The sequence below is a fragment of the Stylophora pistillata genome, chromosome 1 (assembly GCF_964205215.1).
Source record: "Stylophora pistillata chromosome 1, jaStyPist1.2, whole genome shotgun sequence".
NCBI lineage: Eukaryota > Metazoa > Cnidaria > Anthozoa > Scleractinia > Pocilloporidae > Stylophora > Stylophora pistillata.
Window position 1 is genome coordinate 4,640,001 of NC_142519.1, and position 20,663 is coordinate 4,660,663.

General features: G+C 39.7%; 2 pseudogenes; one reads left to right on the forward strand and one right to left on the reverse strand.

Annotated features, from left to right (window-relative positions):
* Nucleotides 1-9,069: 9,069 nt before the first annotated feature.
* On the reverse strand, nt 9,070-10,837 carry LOC148740943 (zinc finger MYM-type protein 2-like; annotated as a pseudogene).
* A 5,290-nt stretch (nt 10,838-16,127) lies between these two features.
* On the forward strand, nt 16,128-16,803 carry LOC148740944 (uncharacterized; annotated as a pseudogene).
* The last annotated feature ends 3,860 nt before the right edge of the window (nt 16,804-20,663 follow it).

Sequence of the window (20,663 nt, forward strand, 5' to 3'; positions counted from 1 at the left end):
TGGACAAGTTTTCTTCCGGTAGCCGTAGCAGCGCCAACCGTAGTGATTTGCTTAAACTCCCTATTCTGGAGATAGTGCGGATGGAGATAAGACATGTATTTCTTGTAAGAAATTACAAGGCAAATTGGTTTGTCTTTAGAAAGTGTTAGCTCAACAAAAGAGACGTTCCGAGGAACTTTTAAAAGAAAACGAAAGTCTCCAATTAAAAGTAAAGAGCCTCGAAGACACCAACTCGAGCCTAGAATCGAGGACATTTTGTGCTGATCGGTTCGATCGTGACCAAGATGTTGCTTTTTATACTGGTGTTCCAAACATAAACGTCTTTAACGCGATGTTGGAATACCTTGATTAAGGAACAGATTGTGAAAACATACGACCCAAAGAAAAAGCAAGTGAAGACTTACCAGATGACTTCTATGAGGAAGGGAGTGAACAGAATGAACAATATGTGAGCAACAAGAGGGGACCCAAATGCAAAATCAAACCAAGGGACAAGTTCTTCATTGTAATATGCCGACTCAGGAGAGGCTTTGCAGAACTACATCTGGCTCATCTGTATAGACAGGAGAGCAACGTGTGATGCTCTAGGAATAAAATGTTACATGATATCGGAATTAGTTTTGCTCAAAACTATGCCCCATATTGGGTCTATGCACCCATATGCCCCATATTGGGTCTATGCCCCATATTGGGTCTATGCCCCATATTTACGCCTGCCCCAAATTGGGTCACAGGGAGCCCACACAATCTGTTTGTGTAGCTGCCCGTTGTTTTATAGTGAATGTACTGGACAGAGCTCAGCGAAACCATCTAGACTGCAGCAATTACTGGGAACGTAAGAGGGATGTATGAAGGCATCAAAACAGCAATGGGTCCAACCCAGAACAAGACAGCTCCCCTGAAATCCACCACAGGGGAAGTCATCACAGGCAAAGGACAACAGATAGAGAGATGGGTGGGACACTACTCTGAACTCTACTCCCGACATAATGTAGTAACAACTTCAGCGCTTGACGCCATAAAATGCCTACCTGTCATGGGAGAGCTTGACAACGAACCCACTATTGACGAACTCAGCAAGGCTATCAACAGCTTGGCCTCAAGGAAACCTCCAGGCAGTGACGGAATCCCCCCTGACCTGATCAAATACTGCAAGACTACACTATTACAGCCTTTACATGAAGTCCTGTGTGAGTACTGGAAAGAAGGGGCTGTACCACAAGACATGAGGGATGCTAAGATCGTCACCCTCTACAAAAACAAAGGACAACGCAATGACTGCAACAACTACAGGGGCATCTCCTTACTGTGGGCAAAGTCTTTGCTAGGGTCATTCCGGTCCGACTACAGAAATTAGCTGAGCGTGTTTATCCAGAGTCGCAATGCGGCTTTCGAGCTGAAAGATCATCAATGGACATGGTCTTCTCCCTCCGCCAGCCTCAAGAGAAGTGAAGAGAGCAGCAGATGCCCCTGTACATCGCCTTCATCGATCTCACCAAGGCGTTCGACCTCGTCAGCAGAGAGGGTCTCTTCAGAATCCTACCCAAAATTGGCTGCCCTCCTAAAGTACACAGCCTGATCGAGTCCTTCCACACCAACATGCAGGGAACTGTGCAGTTTAGCGGCAGCATCTCTGAGCCATTCAACATAAGCAGCGGCGTCAAACAGGGCTGCGTACTTGCCCCAACCCTTTTCGGAATCTTTTTTACCTTGCTTCTAAAACATGCATTTGGCACATCAAAAGAAGCGACTTACCTGCGTACAGGATCAGATGGCAGGCTTTTTAATCTTGCCCGCCTGCGAGCTAAGACCAAAGTGCGTGAAGCCCTGATAAGAGATATGCTATTTGCTGACGATGCAGCAGTAAGCTCCCACACTCAGCAAGAACTTCAGTTACTGATGGACCGTTTCTCCCAGGCCTCTAAAGACTTTGGACTTAGCATCAGCCTGAAAAAGACTAACGTCCTGCATGGGACAAGGAACAGAAACACCACCAACCATTACCATCGACGATTACGAGCTTGATGTGGTCCATCATTTCACTTACCTAGGCTCCACTGTCACTGACAACCTCTCCTTAGACGTGGAGCTTGACGAAAGAATTGGAAAGGCGGCTGCCACACTTGCACGTCTCACTAAACGTGTGTGGTCCAACCCCATGCTTACAGAAAAGACCAAGATGGCAGTGTACAACGCCTGCGTCATCAGTGCACTGCTGTACGGTAGCGAGACATGGACGATATATGCCAGACAAGAAAGACGCCTAAACACCTTCCACATGAGAAGCCTCCGCCGCATCCTGGGAATTTCGTGCTAAGACAAAGTCCCAAACACAGAGGTCTTGTCTCGTGCGGGTCTGCCTAGCATGTTTACCTTACTCAGGCAACGCAGACTCCGCTGGCTAGGCCACGTTCACCGCATGCCAGACGGCCGCATTCTCAAAGACTTACTGTATGCCGGTTATTGGAAGTAGACGCACTGGATGCCCACAGCTGCGATACCGAGACGCTGTAAAGCATGACATGAGGGCTGTGGGTATTGACACAGAGACCTGGGAAAATCTCACAGCTGATCGGTCACAATGGAGAGGAACCGTGACCAAGCACCTCAAAACAGGACAGGAGAAGCTGACACTAGCCGCCACAGAGAGGCGGGCCAGCAGAAAGCTTCGTGTCAGCCTTGTCCAACAGACAGCATACACATGCAACACTTGCAACAAGGACTGCCATTCAAGCCACAGTCATAGTCGCCGATGCTCCAGCCAAGCACTCAACTAGGATGCTATACCCATGGTCGACCCTGACCGACGGAGGCCTACGGTACCAGATTTACCGTTTGCCTCACTTAGAGTGATATATAAACGTTGAATTACTTCACCTGTGGTGAATAGTCGTCCTTTTGCCTCAAAAATGTTTTTGTTGAGCGATTTTGAATAAGTCTGATTTCGTCGTTAATGTAATGCATTAAAGAAAGACAAGGGGTGGAAACCTTGTTTTAAAAGGGTTCAAGCGCCCGAGCGATTTTCCCCCCGAAAATCGCATCGCTCCGCTTTCAAACTTCGCAGCATTAAGGTCAAAAGATGCACAATTCTCCTCGTACCTTCCAAACGAAAATCCATCCAAACGGACCGTAGCTAGCCCTCGAAGAAAATCAAAATCCCACAGTATTTGAGCGTCTGGAATGCGTATCAAGATTCTCATGTGTCAGCCAGAAACCGTCACGCGGTTGCCCTTTTGTGATTGACCAATTCAAAACAACGTCGTCCAATCAGAACAAGGCAATCAGCATGACGGTTTCTGGCTGGCACATGAGAATCTTGCTACGCATTCCAGACGAACTCGTTCTTGAACAAAACTAATTCCAGATGAGCTCGTTCTTGAGCAAAACTAATTCCGATATCATGTAACATTTTATTCCTGGAGCATCACACTTTGCTATCCTGTCTGTATACCATAAATTTCAATAGCAATGAAGCAACAACCCGCTTTTAACTGCTTCGCTGCCACTTAAACAACGATTAGTGATCACAAAAAGCACACATTCTAATATTTTCAATTCAACATAAACAATTTATATACAGGGTAAATATTCATTTGTGTCGGTATCAACTATTGCGTGACAAGCTGATAATATAAATGAGGGAGGAAGGGAAGAAACGCAAAACCTGGGCTTCTGCTGGAAAAAAGTAATACCCAGACATAATATAATAGTCGAAACAGCTAATAAAATCATAATTAAACAAGGTAAGAGAGTTATTTTTTTTACAAATTGTTGTGATTTATGCCAGTAAACGGTGGCGACAAAGAAGCACACCATGTATATATCATGGTCGCTACCAAGTAAATTTTGGCCGACTTTAAGTTCGTCTCAAGATAGAACAACACAAATACACAAGGAAATTTTCACATTGACTTTATAACCATCCTTTTGTCTTTTAAGAGCTAGAAGCTCAGTAGATTCTGTCATATCGGTCATTGTTAAAACTGTCTTTGTTTTGGTGCTACTTTTCGACATAGGAAAAGTACGTCGGACAAAAATAATCACCAAAAAAAAAATATTTCTTTGCCAGCTTCAATAATGACAGGGGATTAAGTTTAGATGATAAAACAAAGGATTATGTTGACAGAAGTACCGGAGGTCGAGTGTATTCGTTACACGAGGTCACACAACTCGGATAATATTCACCGTGAAAATTTGCATATTTGAGCGGTCGCACGAAAAAACTCATTTCTCGAGAACTAAAATATATTTTCGCAAAAAAACTACACCACAATTATTAGGACATAATGGGCTAAAAAATATGAAAGTAGGAGAGAAAACGAGTTTTGGGCGACTTGCCACTATATTTCAAATTTGTTCAAAGGATGCAGTCATCCTCTCTTAAACTAAATCACGAAGATTATGATCAGTTCGCGAGTAGCGGAACCAGAGTGATATCGCCGAGTGATTTTCTTCAAGTAATTTTCATCAAGTGATTTTCGCCGATATTAATGAAATCGTACGGAACTTACATCAAATAAAGCCTCATAAAATGGCCGCCAAGCGTGCGTGCTATTTAGTGGTAATGCTCAACCATCTGCACTCACATTAGATCACATAACAACTGAGTTATGGTTGCCTTGCCTGTAATGGGCGCTCACGAAAATCTCCTAACATCGACAAAAAAAGTTGCTTTGCCATCAGATTCTGGGTTTTCTCTTGGCTTTAAGAAATGCGTGACAGGTATCGACTTTAAAGCAAAAAAGGCTCAACCTCGTAAATTCTAGAGGACTTGTTTATCGCAAGGCAATAGAGAGAAGAGCGTGAGTGGGCTATGAACTCAATAACAAATAAATCAAAGGCCGTTTTTTTATCTTAGGTATTGAATAAGATATTGAGAGAAACACAGCTGGCCTAGTTGTTTACGAACATCCTACGCGCAGAGAGCTTTCCCCCGCACAAATCGTTCCTCGGCGTACACGTGCATCTTCCCGTCTCTTTTCTATGTCCACCGGACACCAATTTACAAATTGGACGATAGTGGCATTTTACAGTTTGATGAGAAACAGGCATTGCGAACATAATCTTTGATATTGTTAAACTGTTGGCTGAACTGGAGCTTTTCACTCCAACTGCCATTTTCCTCCTACAAGATCTGCATGCTGATTTATTTTTTATCAATAAAAAATGTGGTTTCGTATGACGGTTTATTTTTGACTCAGTAAAGTGCGCATAATTATCTATCGGACCTCGTTTTGCATGACAACCAATGATTAATTCCACTACTTTCCGATGAATGATACGTTGACAAGTCTTACCGTTAAATCCTAAGGCAAGTTTATGCATTTTTTATACAATTTCGTTTCCAAAAGACGATTTCTTTTGTACTTTTTCAGCCAAATGAAGTAACATTTAAATAGATAAAGGAAAATAAAAAGTAAGAACACACTTTATTTCGATCGTGGTTTTGTGAACAGCGAATGCCGTGATAAAGTTAATTTTTCAAAAGGATTTGGGGGAACAATTTATTAAAAAAAAATCGTTTGATGCAGTACCTTACAGTGTTAGGATTTGATAATATATGATGCGTAATTGTGCAATTGTTTTGAGACAACTGATGAGATCGTCTCTTGTGTGACTTTTGGTAACAAATGTTAGTGGCCATTTTTTTCCTTGAACACAATATTAAGACGTGTTCAATTTTCGCTGTTTATTCGTAATAATTTTTATAATCTATAATGAACAGAGATTAAAATGGAGCTTAAATTTGAGGCAACCGTGGATTTGTATACCTTTATTACGAGCTATAGTAGTTGTATGAAATATACACATGATGCAAAACGTGTTAATTCAAATTCAAGATTCGCAAATTACTCCATTCGTAAACAGGAAGATCGATCTTATTACTAGTTATGTCAAGCGAAGTCCACCAGGAGTGTGAATTTGAGCACGAACTTAAATATGCTGCGCCTATTCTGTTCTCCTCCGGCTCATCATTAGGGTAAATTTGATCGCTTGCAGTGGGATGAATTTTAGTCTAGTGATTAATAATTAACGTAAAATGTTAAGACAGGACCTTTTTCACAATAATTTGTCTCGAGTAGGAAAAACACATGTTTTTATGACATGTCTTATTCTAGTAATACAACTACTGACTCAAGTTATTTTTAGTTGCCGTCATTTATCTACGGAAAAGAAAAAAAATCAGAAGGGTAAAAGAGGTAAGCCAGTGGCCTATTTCCTAGAAAAAAATTGGCTTTTCTTGCTATATATCGATAAACTATTTGGAAAATATAGAATCATGACTGTTTAATCTCACGAGAAGAACTTTTATGGTGGACAAAAACTGGTGAGGTCATGATCAACACATATCAAACTCACGGGGTACAAATAGTCTCTTTCTGAATTTCATGACCACGCCCACTTCATCAGTATTTTCGTACTACAAAGTAAAGTTTTTCCCTCGTTATTTTCACCTTTTCCTGAGCGGGTCCGTCAAAATTAAGAAGGCGTTCGTGGTCAAAACAAGACCGAGCAAGGAGTCTTGGGCTATTTCTCTCTTACGCAAGCGCATATTGAAAATGTACCGCCAAAATTAAAGAGAGGAACAAATTTCCTTTGTTTTGATATGTAAATTGTCGAACAAGGAGCAGATTGAACCTCGTCAAATGGCTATTCAAAACAGCCACACCTTCCTCCTTTTGCTCGTTTCCTGTTTTATAAGCGTGAAAGCAGTGGGAGAAGAATCGGGTAGCTCGGAAAGCGCTTCACCATCGTTTACTTACGAGATAAACAAGTAAGATTTGTAAAGTTATTTTCCGAAAGAGTCGGAATATTTACATTTTTTCAGGTTAGATTGCAGTTTTTACCCTAAACGTCGTCCAATAAATTTTTGTTGCAGCCTACTAATCTATACAATTTCGAAGGAAAATATTCAGATGCTTCACCGTCCCCGAAGGGGGTTCTGTCCTGGTGTACCGGTTCACAAGGGAATTACCATTGTTCTTTCTTTGTTTAGGAGTTATCGGTTAGCTATTGTGTATTGTTTGGTCTTTTGTATTGGCTCTTGTGAACCGGTACACGCGGACAGAACCCCGAAGGGTCTCCACTCATCGAAGCGTGTACTGTAGCCAATGTAGTGAATTTTCAGTCTCTTGTTGGGTTTGTCAACCTCCGTGACATCAATATCATACAATTTTGTATCTTTTCTCTGTGAAATGACCTTTTTAACAGGGGTGTATGCTGATTATTCGTTGCAGAATCGCTTTGGTTCTCTTATCTCTCTCTTTGGCTTGTCCGCCATTTTGAAAATTTGCTCAGGAGGGCATCTGGGTTAGCGGCCGCGCCAGGCTGGAACCGACAAAAACAAATGTCCATCGCAGTGGGGAAACAGTTTGATATGTTGCTTTTAGAATAACAAACTCGTGGACGCCGTTGTCTTACTCTTAATTTATTGACAGTGGAATCTTCGAGTTTCAATGACTGGCGGGTATTCTTAATTTAACAAACATTTATACCTATTGTCTCGCATTTATAAACGATAAGGGCTAGATCCTGTTTCGTAAAGCTCTTTGAACGATAAGCGGCTAAGGAATTATAACGTGCAACCGCGATTGGTGGGAGGGGATGTGAGTGGTGTTGGGAAGATGTAATTGCCTTAACAGAGTCCAACAGTCCATTCTGAACCATAGTTAGGACCCCCCAATCAAAGTTTCCTATATCCGCCCCTGTAGGGCTTCATTTTACGTTGTTTGCTCTTCTCCAAGTGCACACATGGTGCATGTATGTGTACCTATTTGCATTTATGGACACACCATGAAAACTTAGCATGACTTAAGTAATTTCTTCTTTCAAATGGATAATCTTATGCTCATGTTGATTAAAATTTATATCAGAGGCGAGATCCGACAGAAAAGACACAGCGAAGTCTTAAGGGATGTAAATATTCATTAAACACAAAAAGAATACGACGAGGCTTGATCTTTAATCAAGTCAGTCCTAATCCTCCTTACCAGAAGGTCATTAGCTTCTTTTCCTAACTTGCTAAAGTTATTAAAACATTGATGCATATTTGCAGGTGGTCATTTGGTATTGTCTTATGGGAAATTACCACTTACGGTAAGTGTCGTGTGATATTATGTGCGACACCCTATGAAATAGAAATCATGTTCTCGTCATGAGATTCCAATCAATAAAGCAGCCCAAAGTTAGGAAGGCTCCTCTGTTAAGCTAACTAGATAGAAACAAGCATCTTCATTTAGAAAAATGTGTATTGCCAGTTAGTCGAAATTAAACAAGATCAGGGGCCCGCCATACGGCTACTAAACATTTCATTCGTTCTACATTTTTTTTTGTCTCCGAGCTGCGCTTGATTTTGTATATGTAAATGAGCAAAATAAGTCTTTACGAATCTCTATTTTTCCTAAAACTTACTGTTGAAATACTCCTTGTCTTAGATCCTTGTCTCTAAAGCTGAATTATTTAAATTATGATGATCTTCTTTCAACCAAACAGGAGAGTTGCCATACCCTGACATCTCATCACCAATTGCCTTAGTAAGTCGACTGGCTACAGTATACCGAATGCCTCGTCCCGATCAGTGCTCGGAAGAACTGTAAGCTTCAAAATCTTGTATAATAACTGATCCCCATGAAATTCTATTTTCTTTCTCTGCATTAAATCAACGATTGTATTCTTTAAGATTACAAAACAACTGTATGAGGAAAACGGAGGCGGTCCTTTTTGTTAGCAGAGAAATTATCTGGGGTAAGATAATTAAACGCGCTAAATAAGCATGCTGCAACATTAAAAATATTAAAGTGTCGAGGCTGCAATATTAAAAATATTGCAGTGTGCAGGTTACAATTATTAAAAATATTGCAGCTTGTTTTAGGAAATTTAATGTATAAAGCGCACCAAAACTGATAGCTTGCCACATTGTCAACATTACCGTTTGCGTTTAACTCTGACTGATAGTATGGAGCACAATCTATTGCATTAAGAAGTATTATATTCATCAGTTTATTTCTAGGAAATAACAATTCTAGTGGAATTAGTGCTAACAACTACTGACTGGTTACTACCCTCTTTATCACATTTTTACGGACTTACTACTTTAACCTCTCGTGCAGTGTAATTTTCCCCAGCACCGTTTTTGTCCTTTTTCTCTGCATCAATTACAGCCTTTTTCGAAAGTGAACCCTGCAAAAATTCGCTTGCTTCCCTTTTGAGTGCTGATGAGGTACACTTATATGCTCTGACACCATCGGAAGACCGATGACCAGTCGTTTCTTGGATAAGTTGTTATGAAACACGACCATCATACAACCGTGTGGCACAAGAACGCCTGAGAGAGTGATTAGTATTGTGCCCATCTAACTGCGCTTTTTTCATTATTTTCTTTACAAAATTTGCTATAGTTTCTCTCCCTGCTGCCTTTTTGTAGTACCATATTTCCCCATTTGGCTTTGGCAAAGCGCGCAAATAAAATGCGTTGTCGCTGACTTCATTTGTCACGTGAGACAAGTATTTTTTATACAGCTCAACCGGGCATCACTCAAAATTTGTCAAATTCTTATATGCTCGAACAACTCTCCTTTTGATACGCAAATGGCTCAATCCCCCATTATTTGTCTTACTGATATCCTCGGTATACTGCAAAATTCCCATCCCAATTCGTCACACTGCAGATACAACTGTGAATTTCTTAGTCTCAAGTTCTGTGTTCTTACCCAGCCCTCAGAGTAAACCGAACGCCTAAAACTGACCCAAACCAACGTATCGCGAAGTAATTCTGCATTTTCACTACCTAGAAAACCATGTTCCCACAAATAGTTTTCTTGTTCCTGTGTTATCACATTTTCCTGGTTAATATCTACTCCTATACCTTGCCGTGCTCTTTCTTTCATTATAAAGTTTAAAGCAGAATTCATATTCTAAATGTACAACCTTCTTTGTCGATCAAAGTTATATTTCGCTTACATTGCACACGTAAATACATTTGAATGCTACTCAAAATTTCATATAGAGTCTTTCCAGGATACTCTTGGCCATCTTCCTTTCTCACTTCTGCAACAAAACAAGCCAATGTAAAGTCCAACATCTGGTCGGACATCTCGTCTGTATCTTGTTGAATTACCGTCTCGCCACTGTAATCTTGTTTCAAAACCGCTTCATTTCTCTACTTCTTCCACTCCTCAAAGACTTTCAAAACCCACGCCCATTTCCGGCGGCTGGCGTCTGAAACCCAACTTTTGTCAAATTTCTCGCATTCTGAAGCTGTAATAGTCCATTTTACAGTTGTGTACTTGGTTGCCAAGCCTTTGAATGGGAGTGAGGCTAGGGTTGACCTTGTTATGATACAAACCTTGCTGCCTTTCAAATGTAAACCACTTTGTTATCATGCTAAGTTGATGCAGGTCTCTATCACAACAAGGTCACCTTCAGCCTCACTCTTAATCAAAGGCTTGGCATATAAGTACACAACTGTAAAATGGCCTACTGGCGTTCTAAATCTTTTTTCTATTTAAAAAAAGAAAATGGAAACGCCGCCTTTTGAAGTCGATAAAGAATTAAAGCACTGACAGAGATGTCTAAACGTTACACTGCATTACCTTCGATTTCTGCTGAAATATCTGCCTTCGTAGATCTCTGTGATAAATAATTCTTCGTCTTCCGACGAATCCATCCTCTTTCTAAACCCAGGTTCGCACTGAGTAAAATGACTGAATTCTCTGTATGCAAATTAGCAGTGTTACATGCCTTGCACGAATTAATTCCATCATTAAAACTGTTTTGAACAACTATAACAACGAGCTACAATAACAACCCTCTGCACAATTAAAATCTAAGATATATTCATCACAACAGAGAACAATAGCAATAAGCATCACAATTATCACACATACAGACACAGAACAATAGGATTTCATGGGGATCAATAATTACAATCGATAATTACTTCGACACATGGCATGATGAGAAATATTGCAGCCAGCTGAGGCCTACGGCCTAAGCTGGCTGCAATATTTCTCATCATGCCATATGCCTCAGTAATTATCCATTAAATAATGCCGATAGAAAATGAATTGAACGATTGTTAATTTTGTAGAACGCTTCAAATAATGGAAAGTTATCTTGCCATATTAGAAATAATTGAGAAGGATTTTACTCCTCGAGGCAAGTCTTGTAAGATCCTCTGACATTCACTTGTTCTCGTTGAAAATCGTAGAGATGCATGGAATGAGTCGTCATGATTTAAAAATCATTTGCATATCAAATGTTACACTCGGCAAATCAGTGATCTTTCCAATAATCATTGTCATGAGTTCAAAATCCCCCTTTACACCTCTTTCCACGTGACACAATCAATCCAGATTTTGATAATGTCAGCTTCAAGAAAAAACCGTTAACTAATACTGCACTGAATTTTTAGATATGAGCTAATGAGTTCTTGTTGGAAAGAAATCCTATGATGAGACCAGCCTTTTCACAGATCGACCAACAGCTGAAGAATTTTTTGCGAGAAGTGAAGGTAATTAATGGTTGTATTTACAAAATTTCCATTTCTTCCATTCACTATCACCTTGCTTAAAACTCTATCTGTCCTCTTTTTGCTCCTTCAACTTTTTTTGATCGATGATTCAATAAATTCTTCCATGGACTGTTCTGTCACCCTGTCAGTCCTTCTGGTAAACCATTTATTTCCAACTCCCACCATGAATACATTAGTATCCATTAGTATCCATCCATTCGTAAATATAGTCATCCATCTGCTTGCTTGTCTGTCCATTCATCTGTCGACATTTATGACTGTCTGTTCCTTCTTGTGCTTCAGTTCTAACTTCATATATTACTTTTGTTTAATTCATCATATAAGGCCATTGCTTCTTTCATTATTAATTATTTTTGTGAATTATCAATGGTTGACTCTTTATTCCAATGATTTATTTCAGAGGACATAATTATACAAATATCACACAGGAAAACGATGGAGAAGCTTGATAAGGCCCTGATGCTATAGCAAAAACCTCATTTTTAAGATATATCTCAAATAGGTGCATATTTGTTTAACGATTTTGAACCAGGTGCAGACCAGGCTCAAAAATTTAGATTAAATTTGTTTCCTTGAAAAATTAGGTTCCGCACGTTTCTTCACAATGGGTGGTGCAAATCGCAGTAAAGAATAAACGGTGCATCCTGTATTAACTTCGACGCCACATTAGTTCAGGAAAAAAGCTGCTATCACGTAAATAGCTATAGACTGGCTTAGCGTGGAATGGTTTAGCTCAGAATAATCTAAGCACGTATCTGTCTTAGCTTGTGAGCAGCTCCTCCTTAATAGCGCTACCAGCCGCACGTGCGTTTTCTTCGTTCGCTAGAAAACTACACTTCTTGCGTGCTCTAGCCGCTTCTTGCGTGCTTTACAACAGAAGAGAGTACATTCAAGGCTTCTTTATTTTTTAAATAAAAGTTGGAACTTTTTAAAGATAATGACTTTGCCAAGTATTGATAATTGTATCAACATTAAATGAAGCTAAGGCCTGAAAAAACAAGAAAAAAAAAAAGACCATTCGATTGTATCACAGCCAGAATAACATTAAAACTCGACTTTATTTGCGTTTGGCAAGCGCTTAAGTTTTTTTTACATGTTATTCAAACGCCTATCTTCAAAATGTTATTCATTAAATATAAACTATTTACACCATCATAATTAGGGAATATCTCTCTGAATATAAATCATACGTGTATAAAAATAATAAAACGAGCCACAAAACGAGAAAATAAACGGAATAAGTGGGACTACAATTCAGGCATTTCATTGGTCAATGGCCTGGGTGCCAGGCCCTCATAATAAACGCTTTAAATAGCGTGTTTCTCCACCCACGAGAAGATTTGATACTAGTCGGGAGGAGGTTTGCCGAGGGTCTGGCACTAATCATCAATGCGAAACCTGTCGCCGGCTTACGCTACCAAATCCCCACCTAAGTCTACTCTAGAGACTATTTATTTCAAGACTATCATTCCATCTGTCCGGCTGTATGGGATTGCTGTATGGGGCTCATGCTCATCGGTCTTGATGGAAGAAACGGAGCGTGTCCACCTGCGAGCTGCAAGGTTAATCCGTAATCTTCCAAGGGACACTAATTTGAACGACATGTGTAAGCTTAGAAGATGGTCCCCTACTTCCTATTTTTCCACGAAAAGGATACTATCCATAACTTATAAATCATATCATGGTCTCTATAATGACTACCTTAATAACTTAGCATGGAAGCAGGAACACAGATACAATCTAAGAAAGACTTTAAATATAAATATCACAAGACTAAAAACGGAAATGGGAAGACTATCTTTTAAGCATAGGGTAGCTATAGCTTGGAACTCTCTTTCAGATCGCATTAAGGAAGCCCCCTCTATTCCGAGTTTTATGAAAGAATTAAAGAAAAATAAGGACGTTCTCATGAAAATATCATATACCAAAGGGTCATCCATGATTATGAATAAAGATGATTTTTTCTATTTTGAAAGCCAATGCCTATAAAAATCGAGCAAAACTGAAATTTCGCGGCCACAACCAAAAATTCTTTTCCGCTGATTTTGCCCATAGATAGCTATGGGTAAGTAACTAAACATGAGGTAGTTTGTTTTCAGAAAGGCCGCTTTAATTTGGAAAAAACCGATAAAATCTGTTTTTGCTGTCGGCGACTTCAGAACAGCCAAAATTTAAGACGAAATGGGTCCGTTCTCAAAACTCACTTGCATGCAAAAGGGAAGAAAGAGAGATAAAATATTTTCTGATGCGTCAGTTCAGAGAGGGTTTTGCTTCTAGATTGGTGGTAAATATCCCATTTAGCCGTAATCTGAACAGCGTACAATAATATTTTAGAACTGCTTTATTCTTAACCGTAAGAAATTTATAATTTAGGCGAAAGTCGCGATTAAAATTTTAGGCATGTGCTACACCTTAGTTTACCCTGAGACTCAATTCTTTGGGTCTTTGAACATTGTACTATGAGGCACGTAAAACTGGCATGGGTAATTCAGTTTGCGCTTCACACGAGTCCGAAGTTGAACAAAATTTGGTTGAAATATGAGACATTTGAATATTTCACTTAATTAAACGACTTGTTATTTCTGAAAGGGAACGATAATCTTTTTCTTAGCCGATACCTAACGTATTTATTAAATACGCTATCGCTGTACAAGCATTAAATTGAGGTAAGGTTTATTGGCTTTTTAAATGAATATGACTGATGTTGCTACCCTCTAAATTAGTTACAACAGAGTTATAAATTGAGGAGATAAACCGATAAGTAATGGAGTTGCGTAACAAAGAGCAAAATCCTCCTGTCCGCTCCGGTTGACTGAAAAAAGGGATTGTTTTATTAAATGAGCAAAAAAATGCATTGTTTATAAATCTCTTAGACTTTTCGACCATCATAGCTCTTTGCATCGTAACAATGAACTATTTTTAAAGAGATATACTTTGGCTGGTAATTAATTTAATTTTACAACAATCAGTTTTTGACATCTACGTCAGTAAATTAAATATAAACTTAGTGAACTGAAAACACGAAAACTGAAGCGGTTCAAGCCTCTAAAGAACTATGGAAAATACTTTTTATCGATTGCGGGGGCCCAATGTGGTCACAACAGAAGAGACAGGAACAGAGAAAGGAATGTATTCCATTACTTAGCTGTCAGCTGGATGTAACCGGCCACAAGGCGATGTTTGCGTTTCACGGCATAGATAGTGAAGTTGAGTTGATTTTGGCGAGAGCATCCATCTTCTTCTCTCCCCAAAATATTGATCAGATGACAGTATGTCCAGCGCATAGAGCATCGTTAGGTATTGGATGGACAGCGAGGATATAAGCAAAAGACCAAAAGCAGACAGAGGTTTAAGCAAAGCGGGCTCCCATGCAGTGTTACAAGAAAATGGAGTTTTCTTGCTGTTGGCTCAGGTTTGTATTCTTTAAAATATAAGTATCAACATTGTTGTTTTTCTTGGCGAAAGTGTCAGTAGACTGAATGTTTTGTCTGAGTACTATTTTTGGGTAATTTGAGCTACAATATGGTAATTAATTATTCTGTTTTCAATAAAACGTGATTACAATGCAACTACGAGGTTTTAACCTGACAATCTCAGAGATGGCGAGAGTTTGTTCGCTTGTAGGTTTGTCTAGATCTGTTTCAATAAAGGCTGTTACCGGCGTTTGGGGTGCAGCGCGCTAGCGCGAAAGGCGTTGGGATCAAGAGACGAGGTAAGGGAGGGGCTTGGGGCGAGGAGCTTTCCCCGCTGCAATATTTCTCGTACGCTACTATCTCCTTTCGAATTGTTTTGTGCTGCTTCCCAATGAATCAGACAAGACGTCAGAAACAGGCTAGTTTTAATTGCGTATTCACAATTAAAATAAAATTGTCATTTCATAATTTTGATCTCAGGCGTATGCCCTAAATGCAGGAAAATGTTGAGCGAAATGAAATCTAAGACGATAACTCCACAAGTAGCTTTTGAGGACAGCCAAGTCACGTTTCAAATGGAGGAGCAGTCTTTGGTTAGAGAATATTACTTGACGTTATTACTTCAAGCTATTGTGACCGTGATGGAACTTTGTCCTAAGGCCACTATGCCCTGTTGAAGGAAAAGGCAGCCCGGGAAAGGGATAGCACGGCTACGTAAAAATAGGTAAAAATAAGTTAATTATTTCGCATTGATGACGGAAAATTAGTTTCAGAAATAGTGACACTATCACCCGCTACCCCGCCCTTTTAAACACTAGCGCAGCTCTAATTAAACAAAGCTTGTCTTCTAATGGGTCAAATGTATAGCTAATTTATTTACCATTCAGGTCCTTTCGTAATGTGGAGGTTCTATTTAGATAAACTGTTTAATGACATCAATTTATTACAGGATAAAACAAAAAATGAGTACATCAAAAAGTCCAGTGGCAGAAAACACACCTTCGACTCTCTTACTCATCGACCCTCAGACTCCAGAAACAAGTGTCTTCTCTCAGATTCCAGCCACAAGTGCCAGTGTCTACTCCCCAATAGAAGATGATCCCCTCACATCAGAATGGAAACCACTTGAAAAGCTAAATTCCTTTCTAGAAAGCAGGGACATAAGTCCTGTGAGACATCCTATGAAAACTCAGTGGGAGGAGGCTAGAGAGCGAACCAAGCGTCGTCACTTGCAAAGGAAAACAAGCGGTTGATGCTGTGTAAGACGAAGTAGCACCAAATCAGAGCGATCAACTTTGGCAGTCATGGTTACGTTCAAATCGTTTGGACAACACCCTTTCAGCGATGACGAGGAGCGCGAAGATGAAGTGCTGATGTAGGCGTTGGCGGAATGTTACAGGAATGCTAATAATTAGCAAACCAGGCGGCAAATACTGTCTATAATGGCGGACAAGGTCTCATACAAAGCGCTTTTTAAAATGGATTCCAAACCTGACGAGGTATCGGTTCAGTGAAGCAAGAAAGCATATCCTGGTCGAGGGCAGAGGTGTGGCACCATCGCTGCAGTCTTCCCAGACGAGGATAACAGTATCTCAAACTTAACTGGACCACTTTCTGGACTTTATAACGAGCCCTCGTGTAATCCAGGACCTTCCTTTCGGGGAGAAATCAATAAAATTGTCAACTAAAGAGATCATCACTGTACCAAATTTTATTGGCATGATAATACCAGAGTTTATAGTCAAGCAGTAGTTGACTTATTCACAGGAATGTGGCTTCACTCCACTGAGTCGAAGAACACTCTTGTGAATCCTGACTACAGGAGCAGTTCTGTGGTATACCACAGATACAAGCTAGAAAGTGTTTAACCCTCACAAGTCATTCGTGTTTACCGATGGGATGGGCCCTAAAGTCTAGTCATGTTCGACGAACAAGATTTACAGAAAAACAAAAAGATTACTTGACAAGTAAATTCCGTATTTGAGAGACGACTGGCCAGAAAGCAGATGCAGCGTCTGTAGCCAAGTCCATGATGACTGCCAGGGACAGCAATGGAAACCGCCTTTTTATAAGTTCTGAATTTCTGACGAGCCAGAAAGTTTCAAGTTGCTTTTCAAGGCTGGCCTCCAAGCGTATACTCAGTGAAGATGACGAAATGACGGAGAGTGACATTGAAGAAAACCAGAACAAAGAAGATGAGGTAGCCTTCATCGAGCTGAGAAGTGAAATCCTTCAAGAAGTTGCCCTCCGTCATCCCATCTATGACACTTATCACATTTGCGAACTCATTGCAGATTCAAAGCTGTCAAAATTTGCAATTCAGATGCTTCAGAATATCTGCGAGCACTTTGACATCCCGACAGCCGACTTCAAAGTGAAGAGAAAAGCTCCTTACATCGAGAGGTTGATCTCCTTTGACAAAAAATGCACCTGCCAGGGAAAACTTTAAATCGCGTTTTGTTGAAACGAGGTCTGTGATGTGTTAGAACATTTGCCAGTCTGAAAGACTTGCCTGTGAAGGTCAACCAGTAAACATCGGCATAATTATAGTGAAGAGTACAGCGCTTTACCGAAAAAGTCTCATAGAAAAATCAACTCAAGAGTTTGTTTTCAATCGTTTGTTTTTAATTTTTTGAAAAGCTAGATTTTAATTTTGTAAGACCCCAGTTTTGTTTTCCTTTTTCCTGAATTCAAGCAAAATGGAATTGCGAACATGTCTAGAGTCGCAGACTAGTACACTGTTTAAAACGAAGCAAAAAACAAAAAAAACAAAACAAAAAAAAGCAATCATTTACGGCTTGATGGACAGTTAAAATTTGAAGAAAAGGCTGCAAGAGAATTACAAAATGTTCACCTAAAGTGAGATCGAAAACAACGGAAACAGTCCCTTTCGCGTCGTTGTTTCTCTACACCCTCCCGGTGGGAATAATTTTGTTCTGTCACGCAACTCTACAGCAACGCTACAACATAATTAAAAACAAATGTGTCCTTGAATACCGTTTACCTGTAAATTATTTTAAATTTTATGAAAGCTTAAACTTTGAAAGTGTACAAGATGTAGAAATTGGATCGAAAAGAAAGGATTCATCGAATTTAATATTATCGAGAAAATGCTCGGCTGCTGAAGTTCCCCGGTGAAGTTAGAAGGTTCGCTGCTTCGACTCGTGGAGCATAATTTTGGGAAGAAGAAACAAGGATAACCGGGAAGCAAATTTCCCGAGAAAAATTTAAAGTCAACCAGAAAAGAGTTAGACAGTAAGGTTTGTTTTTAAACACAAATCTGTTAAGTTCATGCGAGTTAAGTTTTCGGCAGTAGCGGCAAGCCGTCGCAAACACCAACAAACCGCTACTTTGGTCCCACTATTTCAACCAAATTTTGTTCAACTTTCGAGAGTTCGTGTGAAGCGTAAACTGAATTAACCGAGCACGTTTGTACATACGTTTTAGTACAATATCTAAAGACCTTATGGCCTGAGTCTCAGGGTAAACCAAGGTGTAACACATGCCTAAAATTTTAATCGCGACTTTCAGCTAAAATATAATTTTCTTTCGGTTGAGAATAAAGCAGTTCTAAAATATCATTGTTCCCCGTTCATATTACTGCTAAGTTGAATATTTTCCACCAAACTAGAAGTAAAACCCTCCATAAACAGACGCATCGGAAAATATTTTATCTCTCTTCCTTCCTTTTAGCACACAAACGAAATTTTGAGAACGACCCATTTCGTTTTGAATTTTGGCTCTTCTGAAGTCGCCGAAAGCAAAAATAGATTTTTTCGATTTTCTCCAAATTGAAGGGGCCTTTCTGAAAAAAAAAACTACATCACGTTTAGTTACGTACCAATACCTACCCATGGGCAAAATATCAACGAAAACAAAAATTCCACTCTGGCCGTTGGTTGCTGAATTTTTGCAGGCATTTACTCTTAAGTACATATTACAGTTTACGTGATGCAACGTTTATATTTGTATTTTCAGAGAGGTTTTTTCGTAATAGCTTTGATGTTTATACACTTTACATCCTTGTATAGAATTATAGATTTCCTGTCCAAATTGTGATTATAATGTTAATTTAGCGTCTAGGTCCACATCAGGACTTATTGTCTTGCCTATTTTAGTAACTTTCCTTACAAAATAAACTTGTTGTTGCTATTCTTGTTGTTGTTGCTGCCCAGAGCCTCATACTTTCGCTTGGAGGAAGAGACATTCGTGCCGAAGCGCTTACAACGAGGGCCAACTCACAAGCTAATAAGTCAAATCATTAATTAACATGTCTTCTGGGAAAGGCTTGCTCAGCCTCATTACTTTGCAACAAAAGCTGCACCTCAACAATCATCAATCACTACAGGAGGACGGACCATTATTGCAACAAAACAAAATACACATAACTGTTTCTTGTGGACATTTTGTGTCCTTTTCAATAAAATAAAGAAAACTTTTTAGATGAGAATTGCACTGCCGTTTGTAACTTCTCATTTTTTTTTAAAATTTTTGTTGAATTTTGATCAAATACACCATAAGTTAAATTTGATGAAACTGAACCCATCAACGTTTTTCTTTGGTGTCCAAATGTGATTAATTTCGATCTTTTATCTTGTTAACTCAACCTTTCTTTGAATAAACCATCGCTGAATGCTACTAAAGCGCTTAATCGAGTCTTAAATGTCTTGGAAAGGCTAGGAACCACAATTTCGGGCCAACATTTAACGGTATAGGTTGATGGTTAAAGAAATACTCAAAGAACTCTTGGTGTCAAAAGCTGTTAGTCAAGCCTTAACGACGGTTCTAGTGACTGGCGACAATGCTATCACAAAGAACCTCAGAAACCTATGCAAAGGTGGTATTTGAAAGCAATGTTAAGACAAATTAAAAGCTCTACCAAGATATGGAATCGAACCTTTTTAAGTTAGCGGCGCACACCCACACAAGAATGTAACGTTAATGCCAAATACCAACGAAAAGAATTACTAAACTAGAAAGGTGAACACAACAGCCATTTCGTTTTGGGCCTTTTCTACAGCCTGGCAGCTGCCATGCAGTGATTGGCTGAAACTCAACCCGTCTCGGCTGTCATCTTTAAACTGGACAACATCTGGTGAAATCCTCACCAGTTACAGCTGAATTGCTCATTTCACTTCTTCAACAAAACATCTCAAACGTCCGTGACGTCTGCCGACTGCCTGCATAGTAACCAAGTTCTCTCCACCCGTGGCTCTATTCTGTCTTTCTCCTGGTGTCTTACTGAATTAGCTTCGATAATTTTCGCTTTCTTCTCGTCGAGATCACATCCCTGTTTTCGTTTCCTTACTCGGAAAAAGAAGAAAAGCCGTAAAAATCTTGAACAAAAGCTCATCTTTCAAACCGGTAGTCTAAATCTCACAGGGATCAACGAACGCTTTTCATTCCACTAATTTATTCTTGTTTTTCTCGTTGCCATGTTCCCAGCAATAACGTAGCTCCATTCTCTGCCTTTTAAAACACACACAAGCCACAATTCTTCTATTCGCTCCGACGAAGGGCTAACGCTCGAAACGTCAGCTTTTGTAATCGTTACGGTGGCCAATTCACCACTTCCACTTTGTTGATATATCCAAGTTATTTCGTTACCCCCACCGACGCAGCCCCAAACAGTTTCTCTCGAAACTATCAGCCTTTATTCAAAAGAAGAAAATGTTGACTATGATTGACAGCAAAAAGCAGGCCTTTAAAGGAATCAT